At 32.0% G+C, this 14,720-nt stretch overlaps 1 long non-coding RNA gene across 1 annotated transcript in view; it reads right to left on the reverse strand.

Moving 5' to 3' along the window:
• Positions 1-14,401, reverse strand: part of LOC126185166 (uncharacterized) — an 82,209-nt gene extending 67,808 nt beyond the window's left edge. The window contains exon 1 of the long non-coding RNA XR_007536971.1: positions 14,150-14,401. This is a non-coding gene — a long non-coding RNA (uncharacterized LOC126185166). The remainder of the gene's footprint in view (positions 1-14,149) is intronic.
• Between the last annotated feature and the right edge of the window lie 319 nt (positions 14,402-14,720).

Raw genomic sequence — 14,720 nt, forward strand, 5'->3', positions numbered from 1 at the left:
TATAAGTATTTTAATTTAATTAAGTGTAATATATTAATACAAATTATTTATTGTATATAATATATAATATATGCTCAAATTATCCGAACCGAGATAAATTAATTAGAAATAACCAAAATAATACATAAACAAATTTCCAAAAAAAATTTTAATTTATATATAAATGAAGTGCCTGATTAAAGGGTTACCTTGATAGGGTAAATCAAGTAAATAACAATTACCTTCATTAAAAATTACATAAGACAGAATTAAACTACCTCCTTTAGTATCAAAAACTAACGTGCATCGTACACCTTAATGTAAAAAGGTAAGCTAAAGAAGCTAATGGGTTCATACCCCATTTATAGAGGTATCAATCCTCTCCTTTTTAATGACCAACAACTCTACAAAACTTCTCTTCCTATCAACATTAATGATAGGAACGATCTTGTCCATTTCATCAAACTCCTGATTTGGAGTTTGAATAGGACTTGAGATCAACTTACTTTCATTTATTCCACTCCTAACAAGAAAAAAAAATTTAATAATCAATGAATCGTCAATTAAATATTATATTGTCCATGCAATAGCATCGACAATACTATTATTTTCAATTTTGCTTATTCAAATAAAATATCCAATAGGATGAGAAACAGAATTTATCCCATCAATAATAATCAGATCTAGATTATTATTAAAGATCGGGGCTGCACCTTTCCATTTCTGATTTCCAGAAGTAATAGGAGCTTCAAGATGAAATAACTGTTTAACACTAATAACATGGCAAAAAATTGCCCCAATAATGGTGTTATCTTATTGTATTCAATTAAGAACTTTCGTTTGAACAATTATCATTCTAAGAATTATTATTGGGGCAATAGGTGGTTTAAATCAAACATCTCTACGACAACTTCTAGCATATTCCTCAATTAGACACTTAGGGTGAATAATTAGATCTCTAACAGTTAGAGCCTCCACATGAACCATGGACCTTTCCGTTGGTGGGGAGGCTTGCGTGCCTCAGCGATACAGATGGCCGTACCGTAGGTGCAACCACAACGGAGGGGTATCTGTTGAGAGGCCAGACAAACATGTGGTTCCTGAAGAGGGGCAGCAGCCTTTTCAGTAGTTGCAGGGGCAACAGTCTGGATGATTGACTGATCTGGCCTTGTAACATTAACCAAAACAGCCTTGCCGTGCTGTTACTGCGAACGGCTGAAAGCAAGGGGAAACTACAGCCGTAATTTTTCCCGAGGACATGCAGCTCTACTGTATGATTAAATGATGATGGCGTCCTCTTGGGTAAAATATTCCGGAGGTAAAATAGTCCCCCATTCGGATCTCTGGGCGGGGACTACTCAAGAGGACGTCGTTATCAGGAGAAAGAAAACTGGCGTTCTACAGATCGGAGCATGGAATGTCAGATCCCTTAATCGGGCAGGTAGGTTAGATAATTTAAAAAGGGAGATGGATAGGTTAAAGTTAGATATAGTGGGAATTAGTGAAGTTCGGTGGCAGGAGGAACATGACTTTTGGTCAGGTGATTACAGGGTTATAAATACAAAATCAAATAGGGGTAATGCAGGAGTAGGTTTAATAATGAAAAAAAAATAGGAGTGCGGGTAAGCTACTACAAACAGCATAGTGAACGCATTATTGTGGCCAAGATAGACACAAAGCCCATGCCTACTACAGTAGTACAAGCTTATATGCCAACTAGCTCTGCAGATGATGAAGAAATAGATTAAATGTATGACGAGATAAAAGAAATTATTCAGGTAGTGAAGGGAGACGAAAATTTAATAGTCATGGGTGACTGGAATTCGTCAGTAGGAAAAGGGAGAGAAGGAAACATAGTAGGTGAATATGGATTGGGGGGAAGGAATGAAAGAGGAAGCCGCCTTGTAGAATTTTGCACAGAGCACAACTTAATCATAGCTAACACTTGGTTCAAGAATCATGAACGGAGGCTGTATACATGGAAGAAGCCTGGAGATACTGACAGGTTTCAGATAGATTACATAATGGTAAGACAGAGATTTTGGAACCAGGTTTTAAATTGTAAGACATTTCCAGGGGCAGATGTAGATTCTGACCACAATCTATTGGTTATGAACTGCAGATTGAAACTGAAGAAACTGCAAAAAGGTGGGAATATAAGGAGATGGGACCTGGATAACCTGAAAGAACCAGAGATTGTAGAGAGTTTCAGGGAGAGCATTAGGGAACAATTGACAGGAATGGGGGAAAGAAATTCAGTAGAAGAAGAACGGGTAGCTCTGAGGGATGAAGTGGTGAAGGCAGCAGACGATCAAGTAGGTAAAAAGACGCGGGCTAATAGATATCCTTGGGTAACAGAAGAAATATTGAATTTAATTGATGAAAGGAGAAAATATAAAAATGCAGTAAATGAAGCATGCGAAAAGGAATACAAACGTCTCAAAAATGAAATCGACAGGAAGTGCAAAATGGCTAAGCAGGGATGGCTAGAGGACAAATGTAAGGATGTAGAGGCTTGTCTCACTAGGGGTAAGATAGATACTGCCTACAGGAAAATTAAAGAGACCTTTGGAGAGAAGAGAACCACTTGTATGAATATCAAGAGCTCAGATGGCAACCCAGTTCTAAGCAAAGAAGGGAAAGCAGAAAGGTGGAAGGAGTATATAGAGGGTTTATACAAGGGCGATGTACTTCGAGGACAATATTATGGAAATGGAAGAGGATGTAGATGAAGATGAAATGGGAGATAAGATATTGCATGAAGAGTTTGACAGAGCACTGAAAGACCTGGGTCAAAACAAGGCCCCGGGAGTAGACAACATTCCATTAGAACTACTGATGGCCTCGGGAGAGCCAGTCATGACAAAACTCTACCATCTGGTGAGCACGATGTATGAGACAGGCGAAATACCCTGAGACTTCAAGAAGAATATTATAATTCCAATCCCAAAGAAAGCAGTTGTTGACAGATGTGAAAATTACCGAACAATCAGTTCAATAAGTCACAGCTGCAAAATACTAGCGCGAATTCTTTACAGACGAATGGAAAAACTGGTAGAAGCCGACCTCGGGGAAGATCAGTTTGGATTCCGTAGAAATGTTGGAACACGTGAGGCAATATTGACCTTACGTCTTATCTTGGAAGAAAGATTAAGAAAAGGCAAACCTACGTTTCTAGCATTTGTAGACTTGAGAAAGCTTTTGACAATGTTGACTGGAATACTCTCTTTCAAATTCTGAAGGTGGCAGGGGTAAAATACAGGGAGCGAAAGGCTATTTACAATTTGTACAGAAACCAGATGGCAGTTATAATAGTCGAGGGGCATGAAAGGGAAGCAGTGGTTGGGAAAGGAGTGAGACAGGGTTGTAGCCTCTCCCCGATGTTATTCAATCTGTATATTGAGCAAGCAGTAAAGGAAACAAAAGAAAAATTCGGAGTAGGTATTAAAATTCATGGAGAAGAAGTAAAAACTTTGAGGTTCGCCGATGACATTGTAATTCTGTCAGAGACAGCAAAGGACTTGGAAGAGCAGTTGAACGGAATGGACAGTGTCTTGAAAGGAGGATATAAGATGAACATCAACAAAAGCAAAACGAGGATAATGGAATGTAGTCAAATTAAGTCGGGTGATGCTGAGGGAATTAGATTAGGAAATGAGACACTTAAAGTAGTAAAGGAGTTTTGCTATTTAGGGAGTAAAATAACCGATGATGGTCGAAGTAGAGAGGATATAAAATGTAGAGTGGCAATGGCAAGGAAAGCGTTTCTCAAGAAGAGAAATTTGTTAACCTCGAATATGGATTTAGGTGTCAGGAAGTCGTTTCTGAAAGTATTCGTATGGAGTGTAGCCATGTATGGAAGTGAGACATGGACGATAACTAGTTTGGACAAGAAGAGAATAGAAGCTTTAGAAATGTGGTGCTACAGAAGAATGCTGAAGATAAGGTGGGTAGATCACGTAACTAATGAGGAGGTATTGAATAGGATTGGGGAGAAGAGAAGTTTGTGGCACAACTTGACTAGAAGAAGGGATCGGTTGGTAGGACATGTTCTGAGGCATCGAGGGATCACAAATTTAGCATTGGAGGGCAGCGTGGAGGGTAAAAATCGTAGAGGGAGACCAAGAGATCAATACACTAAGCAGATTCAGAAGGATGTAGGTTGCAGTAGGTACTGGGAGATGAAGAAGCTTGCACAGGATAGAGTAGCATGGAGAGCTGCATCAAACCAGTCTCAGGACTGAAATTAAATTCATAATATTTTTATCTCTTCTATCCCTAGGTGGTTTGCCACCAAGTCTATAATGTTATTATTACAGCACACGCATTTGTAAGAATTTTTTTATAGTAATACCTATTATAATTGGTGGATTTGGTAATTGGCTTGTACCATTAATAATTGGTGCACCAGATATAGCATTCCCACGAATAAATAATATAAGTTTTTGATTACTACCGCCTCCACTAACCCTTCTTCTTACATCTTCTATAGTAGATAACAGTGCTGGTACAGGGTGAACAGTTTACCCCCCTCTTGCAGGAGCTATCGCACATGGAGGAGCATCTGTAGACCTGGCTATTTTCTCACTTCACTTGGCAGGTGTATCATCTATTCTTGGTGCAGTAAACTTCATTACAACAGCAATTAATATACGATCAGAAAGTAAAACTCTAGATGAAACACCTTTATTTGTTTGATCCGTAGCTATTACAGCTCTTCTCCTCCTTTTGTCGCTTCCAGTATTAGCAGGGGCTATTACTATACTACTAACAGATCGAAATTTAAATACATCATTCTTTGACCCTGCGGGCAGAGGTGACCCAATTCTATATCAACACTTATTTTGATTCTTTGGGCACCCAAAAGTTTACATTTTAATTGTTCCAGGATTTGGAATTATCTCCCACATTGTATGTAAAGAAAGAGGAAAAATTGAATCATTTGGAACACTAGGTATAATTTATGCTATATCATCAATTGGACTAATAGGATTTATTGTATGAGCACATCACATATTTACAGTAGGAATAGACATTGACACACGAGCTTACTTTACATCAGCAACAATAATTATTATTGTACCTACAGGAATTAAGGTATTCAGATGATTAGCTACACTATATGGAACTAAATTCAAATTCAATCCACCACTATTATGAGCTTTAGGATTTATTTTTCTATTCACAATTGGTGGACTAACAGGGTTAGTATTAGCAAACTCATCACTTGACATCGTATTACATGATACATATTACGTAGTAGCCCACTTCCATTATGTATTATCTATAGGAGCAGTATTTGCAATCATAGGAGGTGTTATTCAATTATATCCATTATTTACAGGATTAACTATAAATAATACATGATTAAAAATCCAATTTACAGTTATATTTACTGGGGTAAACTTAACATTCATCCCTCAACACTTCCTAGGACTAGCAGGAATACCACGACGATATTCAGATTATCCAGATGCATATACATCATGAAATGTAGTGTCAAGAATTGGGTCTACAATTTCTATTGTAGGAATCATTATATTTATTGTAATTATATGAGAAAGAATGGTTACAAACCGAGCAATCATATTTAGAGCTAATATAAGAAGATCAACAGAATGACTACAAAATAACCCACCTGCAGAACACAGCTACTCAGAACTACCATTAATTTCTAGATTCTAATATGGCAGATTAGTGCAGTAGATTTAAGCTCTACAATTAAAGGTTTGACCTTTTATTAGAAAATTCATTAATGGCAACATGATCAAATTTATCCCTTCAAGATGAAGCTTCCACATTAATGGAGCAATTATCATTCTTCCATGATCATACTATAGTAGTATTATTATTAATTACAGTAATTGTAGGCAATGCTCTAAGCTATATATTATTTATTGCCTATACAAACCGAAACATACTTCACGGACATTTAATTGAAACAATCTGAACAGCACTACCAGCAATTACACTAATTTTCATTGCACTCCCATCATTACGACTACTATATTTACTTGATGATTCAGTAGATGCAATAATCACAATTAAAACAATTGGACGACAATGATACTGAAGATACGAATATTCAGACTTTATAGACGTAGAATTTGACACTTATATAACACCAGAACAAGACCTAGAAAATGGCGGATTTCGACTCCTAGATGTAGATAAGCGAACAATTCTACCAATAAATACGGAAGTACGAGTATTAACAAGAGCATCAGACGTTCTACACTCATGAGCAGTACCTGCATTAGGGGTTAAAATGACGCAAGGCCAGGTCGACTAAACCAAGGAACATTTACAATAAACCGGCCTGGATTGTTCTTTGGACAATGTTCAGAAATCTGTGGAGCGAACCACAGATTCATACCAATTGTAATTGAAAGAACTTCAGTAAACTTATTTATCAAGTGATTATCTAAGATAATCTAAGGAGTTAGTTAAAATATATAACATTAGAGTGTCAATCTAAAATTACTAAACAATTAGTACACCTTGAAATACATCAGATAACTGAAAGTAAGTAATTGTCTCTTAAACCAAAAAATTGTAAATTAATGACTACTTCTAATGGGGAAATTTAATCCAAATCCCTCAAATATCCCCTCTCATATGATTCTCCCTATTCATTACATTATTCGGCTACATTAATTTTATTTATTTAATCAAATAAACTTTTTTACATTTAAACCAAATCTTATTAAAAGAGCAGAAGAAAGAACAATTTATATAAAAAACTTAAATTGAAAATGATAACAAATTTATTTTCAACATTTGACCCATCAGCTAATATCTTCAATTTATCATAAAATTGAAATAGAACATTCTTAGGATTATTATTAATCCCATCAATGTTTTGACTCACACCATCACGAATTAATATTATTTGAAATAAACTAAACTTAACCTTACACAATGAATTTAAAACATTACCAGGACCAAAATCATTTAATGGAACAACATTCATCTTCATTTCAATCTTTATTATAATACTATTTAATAATTCCATAGGATTATTCCCTTACATCTTTACTAGAACAAGACATTTAGCATTAACATTTGCAATCGCTCTACCTATATGATTAAGATTTATGTCATTTCTATGAATTAATCATACCAATCATATATTTACACACCTTGTTCCTCAAGGAACACCGCCTGCATTAATATCATTTATAGTTTTAATTGAAACAATTAGAAATGTCATTCGACCAGGTACATTAGCAGTACGACTAGCAGCAAATATAATTGCAGGACACTTACTATTAACATTACTAGGAAATACAGGACCATCTATAGCAATAAACTTAATTTCACTATTAATTATTGGACAAATACTTCTATTAATTCTAGAATCAGCAGTAGCAATAATTCAAGCTTATGTTTTCTCAATTTTAAGAACTTGATATTCTAGAGAAGTATACTAAACCTATGTTAACAACTCACTCAAACCACCCATTCCACTTAGTAGATTACAGACCTTGACCATTAACAGAAGCAATTGGAGCAATAGTTTTAGTGTCAGGATTAGCAAAATGATTTCACCTATTTAACATTAACTTATTTATAATTGGATTTGGAATTACCTTACTAACTATAATCTAATGATGACGAGATGTAGTACGAGAAGGAATATACCAAGGACTACATGCGGGATTTGTATCAATTGGATTACGATGAGGGATAATTTTATTTATTGCATCCGAAGTACTATTCTTTGTTTCATTTTTCTGAGCATTTTTTAGAAGAAGACTAGCACCTACTATTGAACTAGGAATATTATGACCCCCAATAGGAATCCAACCTTTTAATCCTATACAAATTCCATTACTTAATACAGCTATTCTTTTAGCATCAGGAGTAACAGTAACATGAGCACATCATAGTTTAATAGAATATAATCTTACTCAAGCATTACAACGACTATTCTTCACAGTATCTTTCCATTATTGTTCCTGTTATTAGCCTGACAAAAAAAGTTTGTAAGATAATTAAAAGCATTAATGATATTGGGTGTCTTAATTTAATAAAATTAATATTTATTACGTTTGATAGTGATATAATTATTATTTTGATCATTTCAGGGGTTAGTTTATTAAAAATATCGGTTTTGGGGACCGATGATGGAAAGATTTTCCACCTCTGAAGTTTTAAAAGTGGGGCTGAACTTATTTCCGGTTTACAAGAATGGCGTCTTTTTTAACTATTAAAACTAATGTTTATATTCTCTGTCTTTACTTCTTTATTGGTTAATTTTGCTGGTGTTTACGTTTTTTCCTCTAAACGTAAGCATTTATTAATGGTTCTTTTGAGATTAGAATATATTGTTCTTTCTTAATTTATATTAATTATTGTTTTTCTTATTGAGTTTGATTATGATTTATTTTTTCCTGTTATTTTTTTGTTTTTTCTGTTTGTGAAGGTGCTAGAGGCCGTTCTATTTTAGTTTCAATAATTCGTTCTCATGAGAATGATTTTTTAAATTCTTTTGGTTTATCTTTATGTTAAAGTGTTTATTTATAACTATTTTCTGATCCCTCTTTGTTTGGTTAATAATTGTTGATGGTTGGTTCATTCTTTAATGTTTATGTCTAGTTTTGTTTTTATGATTTGTGTTTATTCATATGCGGATTTGAATATGATTAGATATTATTTTGGTATTGATTATTTTTCTTTTAGTTTGATTTTGTTTAGCTTTTGAATTTGTTCTTTAATAATTACTGATAGAGGTTCAGTTTATTTAAGTTCTTATCATTCTAATTTTTTTGTCTGTATAGTCTTAATTTTAATGATTATGCTTTATTGTTCTTTTGCTAGATTGAGTCTTCTTTCTTTTTATATTTTTTTTGAGGCTAGATTAGTTCCTACTTTACTTTTGATTTTAGGTTAAGGTTATCAACTTGAACGTTTACAGGCTGGTGTTTATTTAATCATGTTGCCATTAATGAATTTTCTAATAAAAGGTCAAACCTTTATTTGTAGAGCTTAAATCTACTGCACTAATCTGCCATATTAGAATCTAGAAATTAATGGTAGTTCTGAGTAGCTGTGTTCTGCAGGTGGGTTATTTTGTAGTCATTCTGTTGATCTTCTTATATTAGCTCTAAATATGATTGCTCGGTTTGTAACCATTCTTTCTCATATAATTACAATAAATATAATGATTCCTACAATAGAAATTGTAGACCCAATTCTTGACACTACATTTCATGATGTATATGCATCTGGATAATCTGAATATCGTCGTGGTATTCCTGCTAGTCCTAGGAAGTGTTGAGGGATGAATGTTAAGTTTACCCCAGTAAATATAACTGTAAATTGGATTTTTAATCATGTATTATTTATAGTTAATCCTGTAAATAATGGATATCATTGAATAACACCTCCTATGATTGCAAATACTGCTCCTATAGATAATACATAATGGAAGTGGGCTACTACATAATATGTATCATGTAATTCGATGTCAAGTGATAAGTTTGCTAATACTAACCCTGTTAGTCCACCAATTGTGAATAGAAAAATAAATCCTAAAGCTCATAATAGTGGTGGATTGAATTTGAATTTAGTTCCATATAGTGTAGCTAATCATCTGAATACCTTAATTCCTGTAGGTACAGCAATAATTATTGTTGCTGATGTAAAGTAAGCTCGTGTGTCAACGTCTATTCCTACTGTAAATATGTGATGTGCTCATACAATAAATCCTATTAGTCCAATTGATAATATAGCATAAATTATACCTAGTGTTCCAAATGATTCAATTTTTCCTCTTTCTTGACATACAATGTGAGAGATAATTCCAAATCCTGGAAGAATTAAAATGTAAACTTCTGGGTGCCCAAAGAATCAAAATAAGTGTTCATATAGAATAGGGTCACCTCCTCCCGAAGGGTCAAAGAATGATGTATTTAAATTTCGATCTGTTAGTAGTATAGTAATAGCCCCTGCTAATACTGGAAGCGACAAAAGGAGGAGAAGAGCTGTAATAGCTACGGATCATACAAATAAAGGTGTTTCATCTAGAGTTATACTTTCTGATCGTATATTAATTGCTGTTGTAATGAAGTTTACTGCACCAAGAATAGATGATACACCTGCTAAGTGAAGTGAGAAAATAGCCAGGTCTACAGATGCTCCTCCATGTGCGATAGCTCCTGAAGAGGGGGGTAAACTGTTCACCCTGTACCAGCACCGTTATCTACTATAGAAGATGTAAGAAGAAGGGTTAGTGAAGGTGGTAGTAATCAAAAACTTATATTATTTATTCGTGGGAATGCTATATCTGGTGCACCAATTATTAATGGTACAAGCCAATTACCAAATCCACCAATTATAATAGGTATTACTATAAAAAAAAATTATTACAATTGTGTGTGCTGTAATAATAACATTATACATTTGGTCGTCTCCAATTAGAGATCCTGGTTGGCCGAGTTCAGCACGTATAAGTATTCTTATTGATGTTCCTACTATTCCTGCTCACGCTCCAAATAAGAAGTATAAAGTACCAATATCCTTATGGTTTGTTGAGAATAATCATTTTTGCGGTAAGATGGCTGAATTTAAGGTGGTAGACTGTAAATCTACTTATGAGATGTTTCTCTCTTACCATGTGTTTAGGCCTTATATTCGATTATGATTCTAGACTGCAATTCTAGAAGTGTGAAATTTTACTAAGGCCTAAAAGATTATTCTTTTAATTATAACTTTGAAGGTTATTAGTTTAGTTAACTTAAGTCCTTAGTATAATGAGATTAAGGTTGATGCTGAGATTAATCCTATTGTTGAAATTATTACTGTTATAGGGCGAGTTATTCTTGATTTTTGAGACTTTATTTTTATAGATCATGAATTTTCTGTGTATGACATAATTAGGGCTAAGAATCTAATATGTATATAATAATATAGTGTAATTGTAGTTAATACAACCATATTGGTTATAATAGTTGTTATGTTATTTTCTATCAATGATTGTATTACAATTCATTTTGGTAGAAATCCAAGGAATGGTGGCAAACCACCTAGGGATAGAAGAGATAAAAATATTATGAATTTAATTTCAGTTTTTATATTTCTGGCTGAATAAATTTGGTTTATAAAAAATTGATTTATTTGCTTATATAATAAGACCATAATTAATCTTAATAGAGAGTAAATAATAAAGTATAGTTCTCAGATGTTTTCTCTAACTGTTAGAGATCTAATTATTCACCCTATATGTCTAATTGAGGAATATGCTAGAAGTTGTCGTAGAGATGTTTGATTTAAACCACCTATTGCACCAATAATAATTCTTAGAATGATAATTGTTCAAACGAAAGTTCTTAATTGAATACAATAAGATAAAACCATTATTGGGGCAATTTTTTGCCATGTTATTAGTGTTAAACAGTTATTTCATCTTGAAGCTCCTATTACTTCTGGAAATCAGAAATGGAAAGGTGCAGCCCCGATCTTTATTAATAATCTAGATCTGATTATTATTGATGGGATAAATTCTGTTTCTCATCCTATTGGATATTTTATTTGAATCAGCAAAATTGAAAATAATAGTATTGTCGATGCTATTGCTTGGACAATAAAATATTTAATTGATGATTAATTTATTATTATATTATTATTTCTTGTTAGGAGCGGAATAAATGAAAGTAAGTCGATCTCAAGTCCTATTCAAACTCCAAATCAGGAGTTTGATGAAATGGACAGGATCGTTCCTATCATTAATGTTGATAGGAAGAGAAGTTTTGTAGAGTTCTTGGTCATTAAAAAGGAGAGGATTGATACCTCTATAAATGGGGTATGAACCCATTAGCTTGTTTAGCTTACCTTTTTAAATTAAGGTGTATGATGCACGTTAGTTTTTGATACTAAAGGAGGTAGTTTAATTCTTTTTTTGTAATTTTTAATGAAGGTAATTTTTATTTACTTGAATTACCCTATCAAAGTAACCCTTTAATCAGGCACTTCATTTATATTTAATATATAAATTAAAAATTTTTTTTGAAAATTTGTTTATGTTTTATTTTGGTTATTTCTAATTAATTTATCTCGCTTCGGATAATTAAATAAGAAAGAATATAATACATTTATTGGTATACATGTTCCGCATTAATCTTAATTTATATATAATAGAGAAGTTGTTGTGGTCATTCGAGGGCGCGTTTCTTTTTTTTGTCACTATTTGTGTTTTTTTTTTCTTTTTTTTCTTTAAATATTTGAATCTTTTATTTTTTGTTAATTTTACAAATGTTTGAATTTCTTATTTTGTTTCCAAAAGTTTTATTCTTGCATAATTATTCACTTTTTCTTTGTATTATATGTAAGTTTCGTTAAACTAAATGTTCTATTTTTCAGTAATTTGATTTAATTATCAAGTGATTTTGGATTTAGCAATTGATTTAGTATCAGCATAATTCTTGCCAGCAGCCACAGTTATACGATTGACACAGTTGTTTATATTTTTAGGGTTAAAATACAAAATTTATAAGGTGAAATGTTAATTTTTATTTATAGCTCTTTTTATGAATCTGTGAAATTTAAATAATAAACTAGGATTAGATACCCTACTATTTTAAATGTGAATTATATTTACCAGGGTACTATTAGTTAAGGTCTTTAAACCATAGAATTTGGCGGTATCTCATTCCATTCAGAGGAACCTACCCCGTGATTGATAATACACGATTTACTCTACTTAATTTATTTGTTTGTATATCTCCGTTATCAGAGAATCTTTTTAGAGTTATAATTCTCAAGATTTATAATTATAAAGTATTTCAGGTCAAGGTGCAGCTTATAGTTAAGAGGAGGTGGATTACAATAGATTTTTGTTTATAACGGATTTGATGGTGAAATACTTTTAATGAAGGTGGATTTGATAGTAATTTAATTTATCTGATATTGGCTCTGAGGTGTGTACACATCGCCCGTCGCTCTCATGATTGATTATTCTAATTTATTGTTTTAATTTAGCTTCAATTTAGATGAGATAAGTCTTAACATAGTAGATGTACTGGAAAGTGTATCTAGTAAGAGTTTCAAGATATAACTTATTAGTAAAGTGTTTCATTTACACTGAAAATTTTTCTGTACATATCAGGATATCATGATTATTTATTTTATTATATTTATTTTTGTTTATTTAATTATTTAATAAAAATAATTTTGTCGAATTTTGTCTTAGTATATTTTGTAGAATTGATTTTTTAAATTATAGTTTATTGGTAATGTAATTGTTTTATGAAATATTATTTTAAATTTTTAAAAGTAGATTTTATTTGTTGTACCTTTTGTATCACGGTTTATCAAAATTTTAGTATTTATTTTACTTGTCTCGATTTGGGTTGATTTATAAATAATTTATAGTTAATGTATCATAATTATTATTAAATTATTTATAGAAATGAGATGTTAATCGTTTCCCAAGATATCTAGTTTCTTAAGAAAAAATTTAATTTTTTGAAGTTAATTGTTTCTATTTCATTTTTTAAGTATAAATATTAACTTATTTATTCTTTAAGGGATAAGCTTTGAAGTTAATAACCTATAATTTGTTTTATAAAATATAATAGTAAGCTTTAAACCAGCTATCTCTAAGATTACGTTATAGTTCATTATTTTTTATTTTGATTTTATAATTATTTTAGGTTTTTTATTAAGATTATTTATTTAATTTTAAAATTTTTGTAATAATGATAGAATTAGTATATTTATTTGTATATAATTTTTACCTTGTGAATTTATTATAAGGAACTAGGCAAAATTGATTTCCACCTGTTTATCAAAAACATGTCCTCTTGAAAATACTTTGAGGTCTGGCCTGCTCACTGAGCAGATTTTTAAAGAGCCGCGGTATTTTGACCATGCAAAGGTTTAGTCTCTTAATTAGTGGCTGGAATGAATGGCTTGACGAGAAATCAACTGTCTCTTAATATATTTTTGAATTTAACTTTTGAGTCAAAAGGCTTAAATTTTTCTTTAGGACGAGAAGACCCTATAGAGCTTAACATTTTATTTTTATATAGTTTTTTGTTTGTCTTTCTATATTTAATGATGATGTTTTGTTGGGGTGACATGAAGATTAAATAAACTCTTCATTATTATATCATTTATTTATGTTTGTTGTTTTGATCCATAATTTATGATCATAAGATTAAGTTACCTTAGGGATAACAGCGTAATTGTTTTTGAGAGCTCATATCGATAAAGCAGATTGCGACCTCGATGTTGGATTAAGAAAAATTTTGGGTGCAGTAGCCCAGTGATTAGGTCTGTTCGACCTTTAAATTCTTACATGATCTGAGTTCAGACCGGCGTGAGCCAGGTCGGTTTCTATCCTAAGATTATTGATTCATATTAGTACGAAAGGACCATATGGTTGAAATATTTTTTATTTTATTGATTATTACTAATTAAATTACTATTTTGACAGATTAATGTGTTGAATTTAGAATTCATTTATATAGATTTTTTCTACAAATAGTAATGATACTTTATGATTTATTTATGTTTATTCTGAATTTTCTTTTATTAGTTATTTGTGTTTTAATTAGTGTTGCTTTTTTAACTTTATTAGAGTGTAAGGTTTTAGGTTACATCCAAATTCGAAAGGGAACAAATAAAGTAGGTTTTGTAGGAATTCCTCAGCCCTTTAGTGATGCTATTAAGTTAATTTGTAAGGTGCAGCCAATTCCTATTATATCTAATTATTTACTTTATTATTTTTCTCCTGT

The sequence above is a fragment of the Schistocerca cancellata genome, chromosome 4, assembly GCF_023864275.1.
Source record: "Schistocerca cancellata isolate TAMUIC-IGC-003103 chromosome 4, iqSchCanc2.1, whole genome shotgun sequence".
In the NCBI taxonomy this organism is placed as follows: domain Eukaryota; kingdom Metazoa; phylum Arthropoda; class Insecta; order Orthoptera; family Acrididae; genus Schistocerca; species Schistocerca cancellata.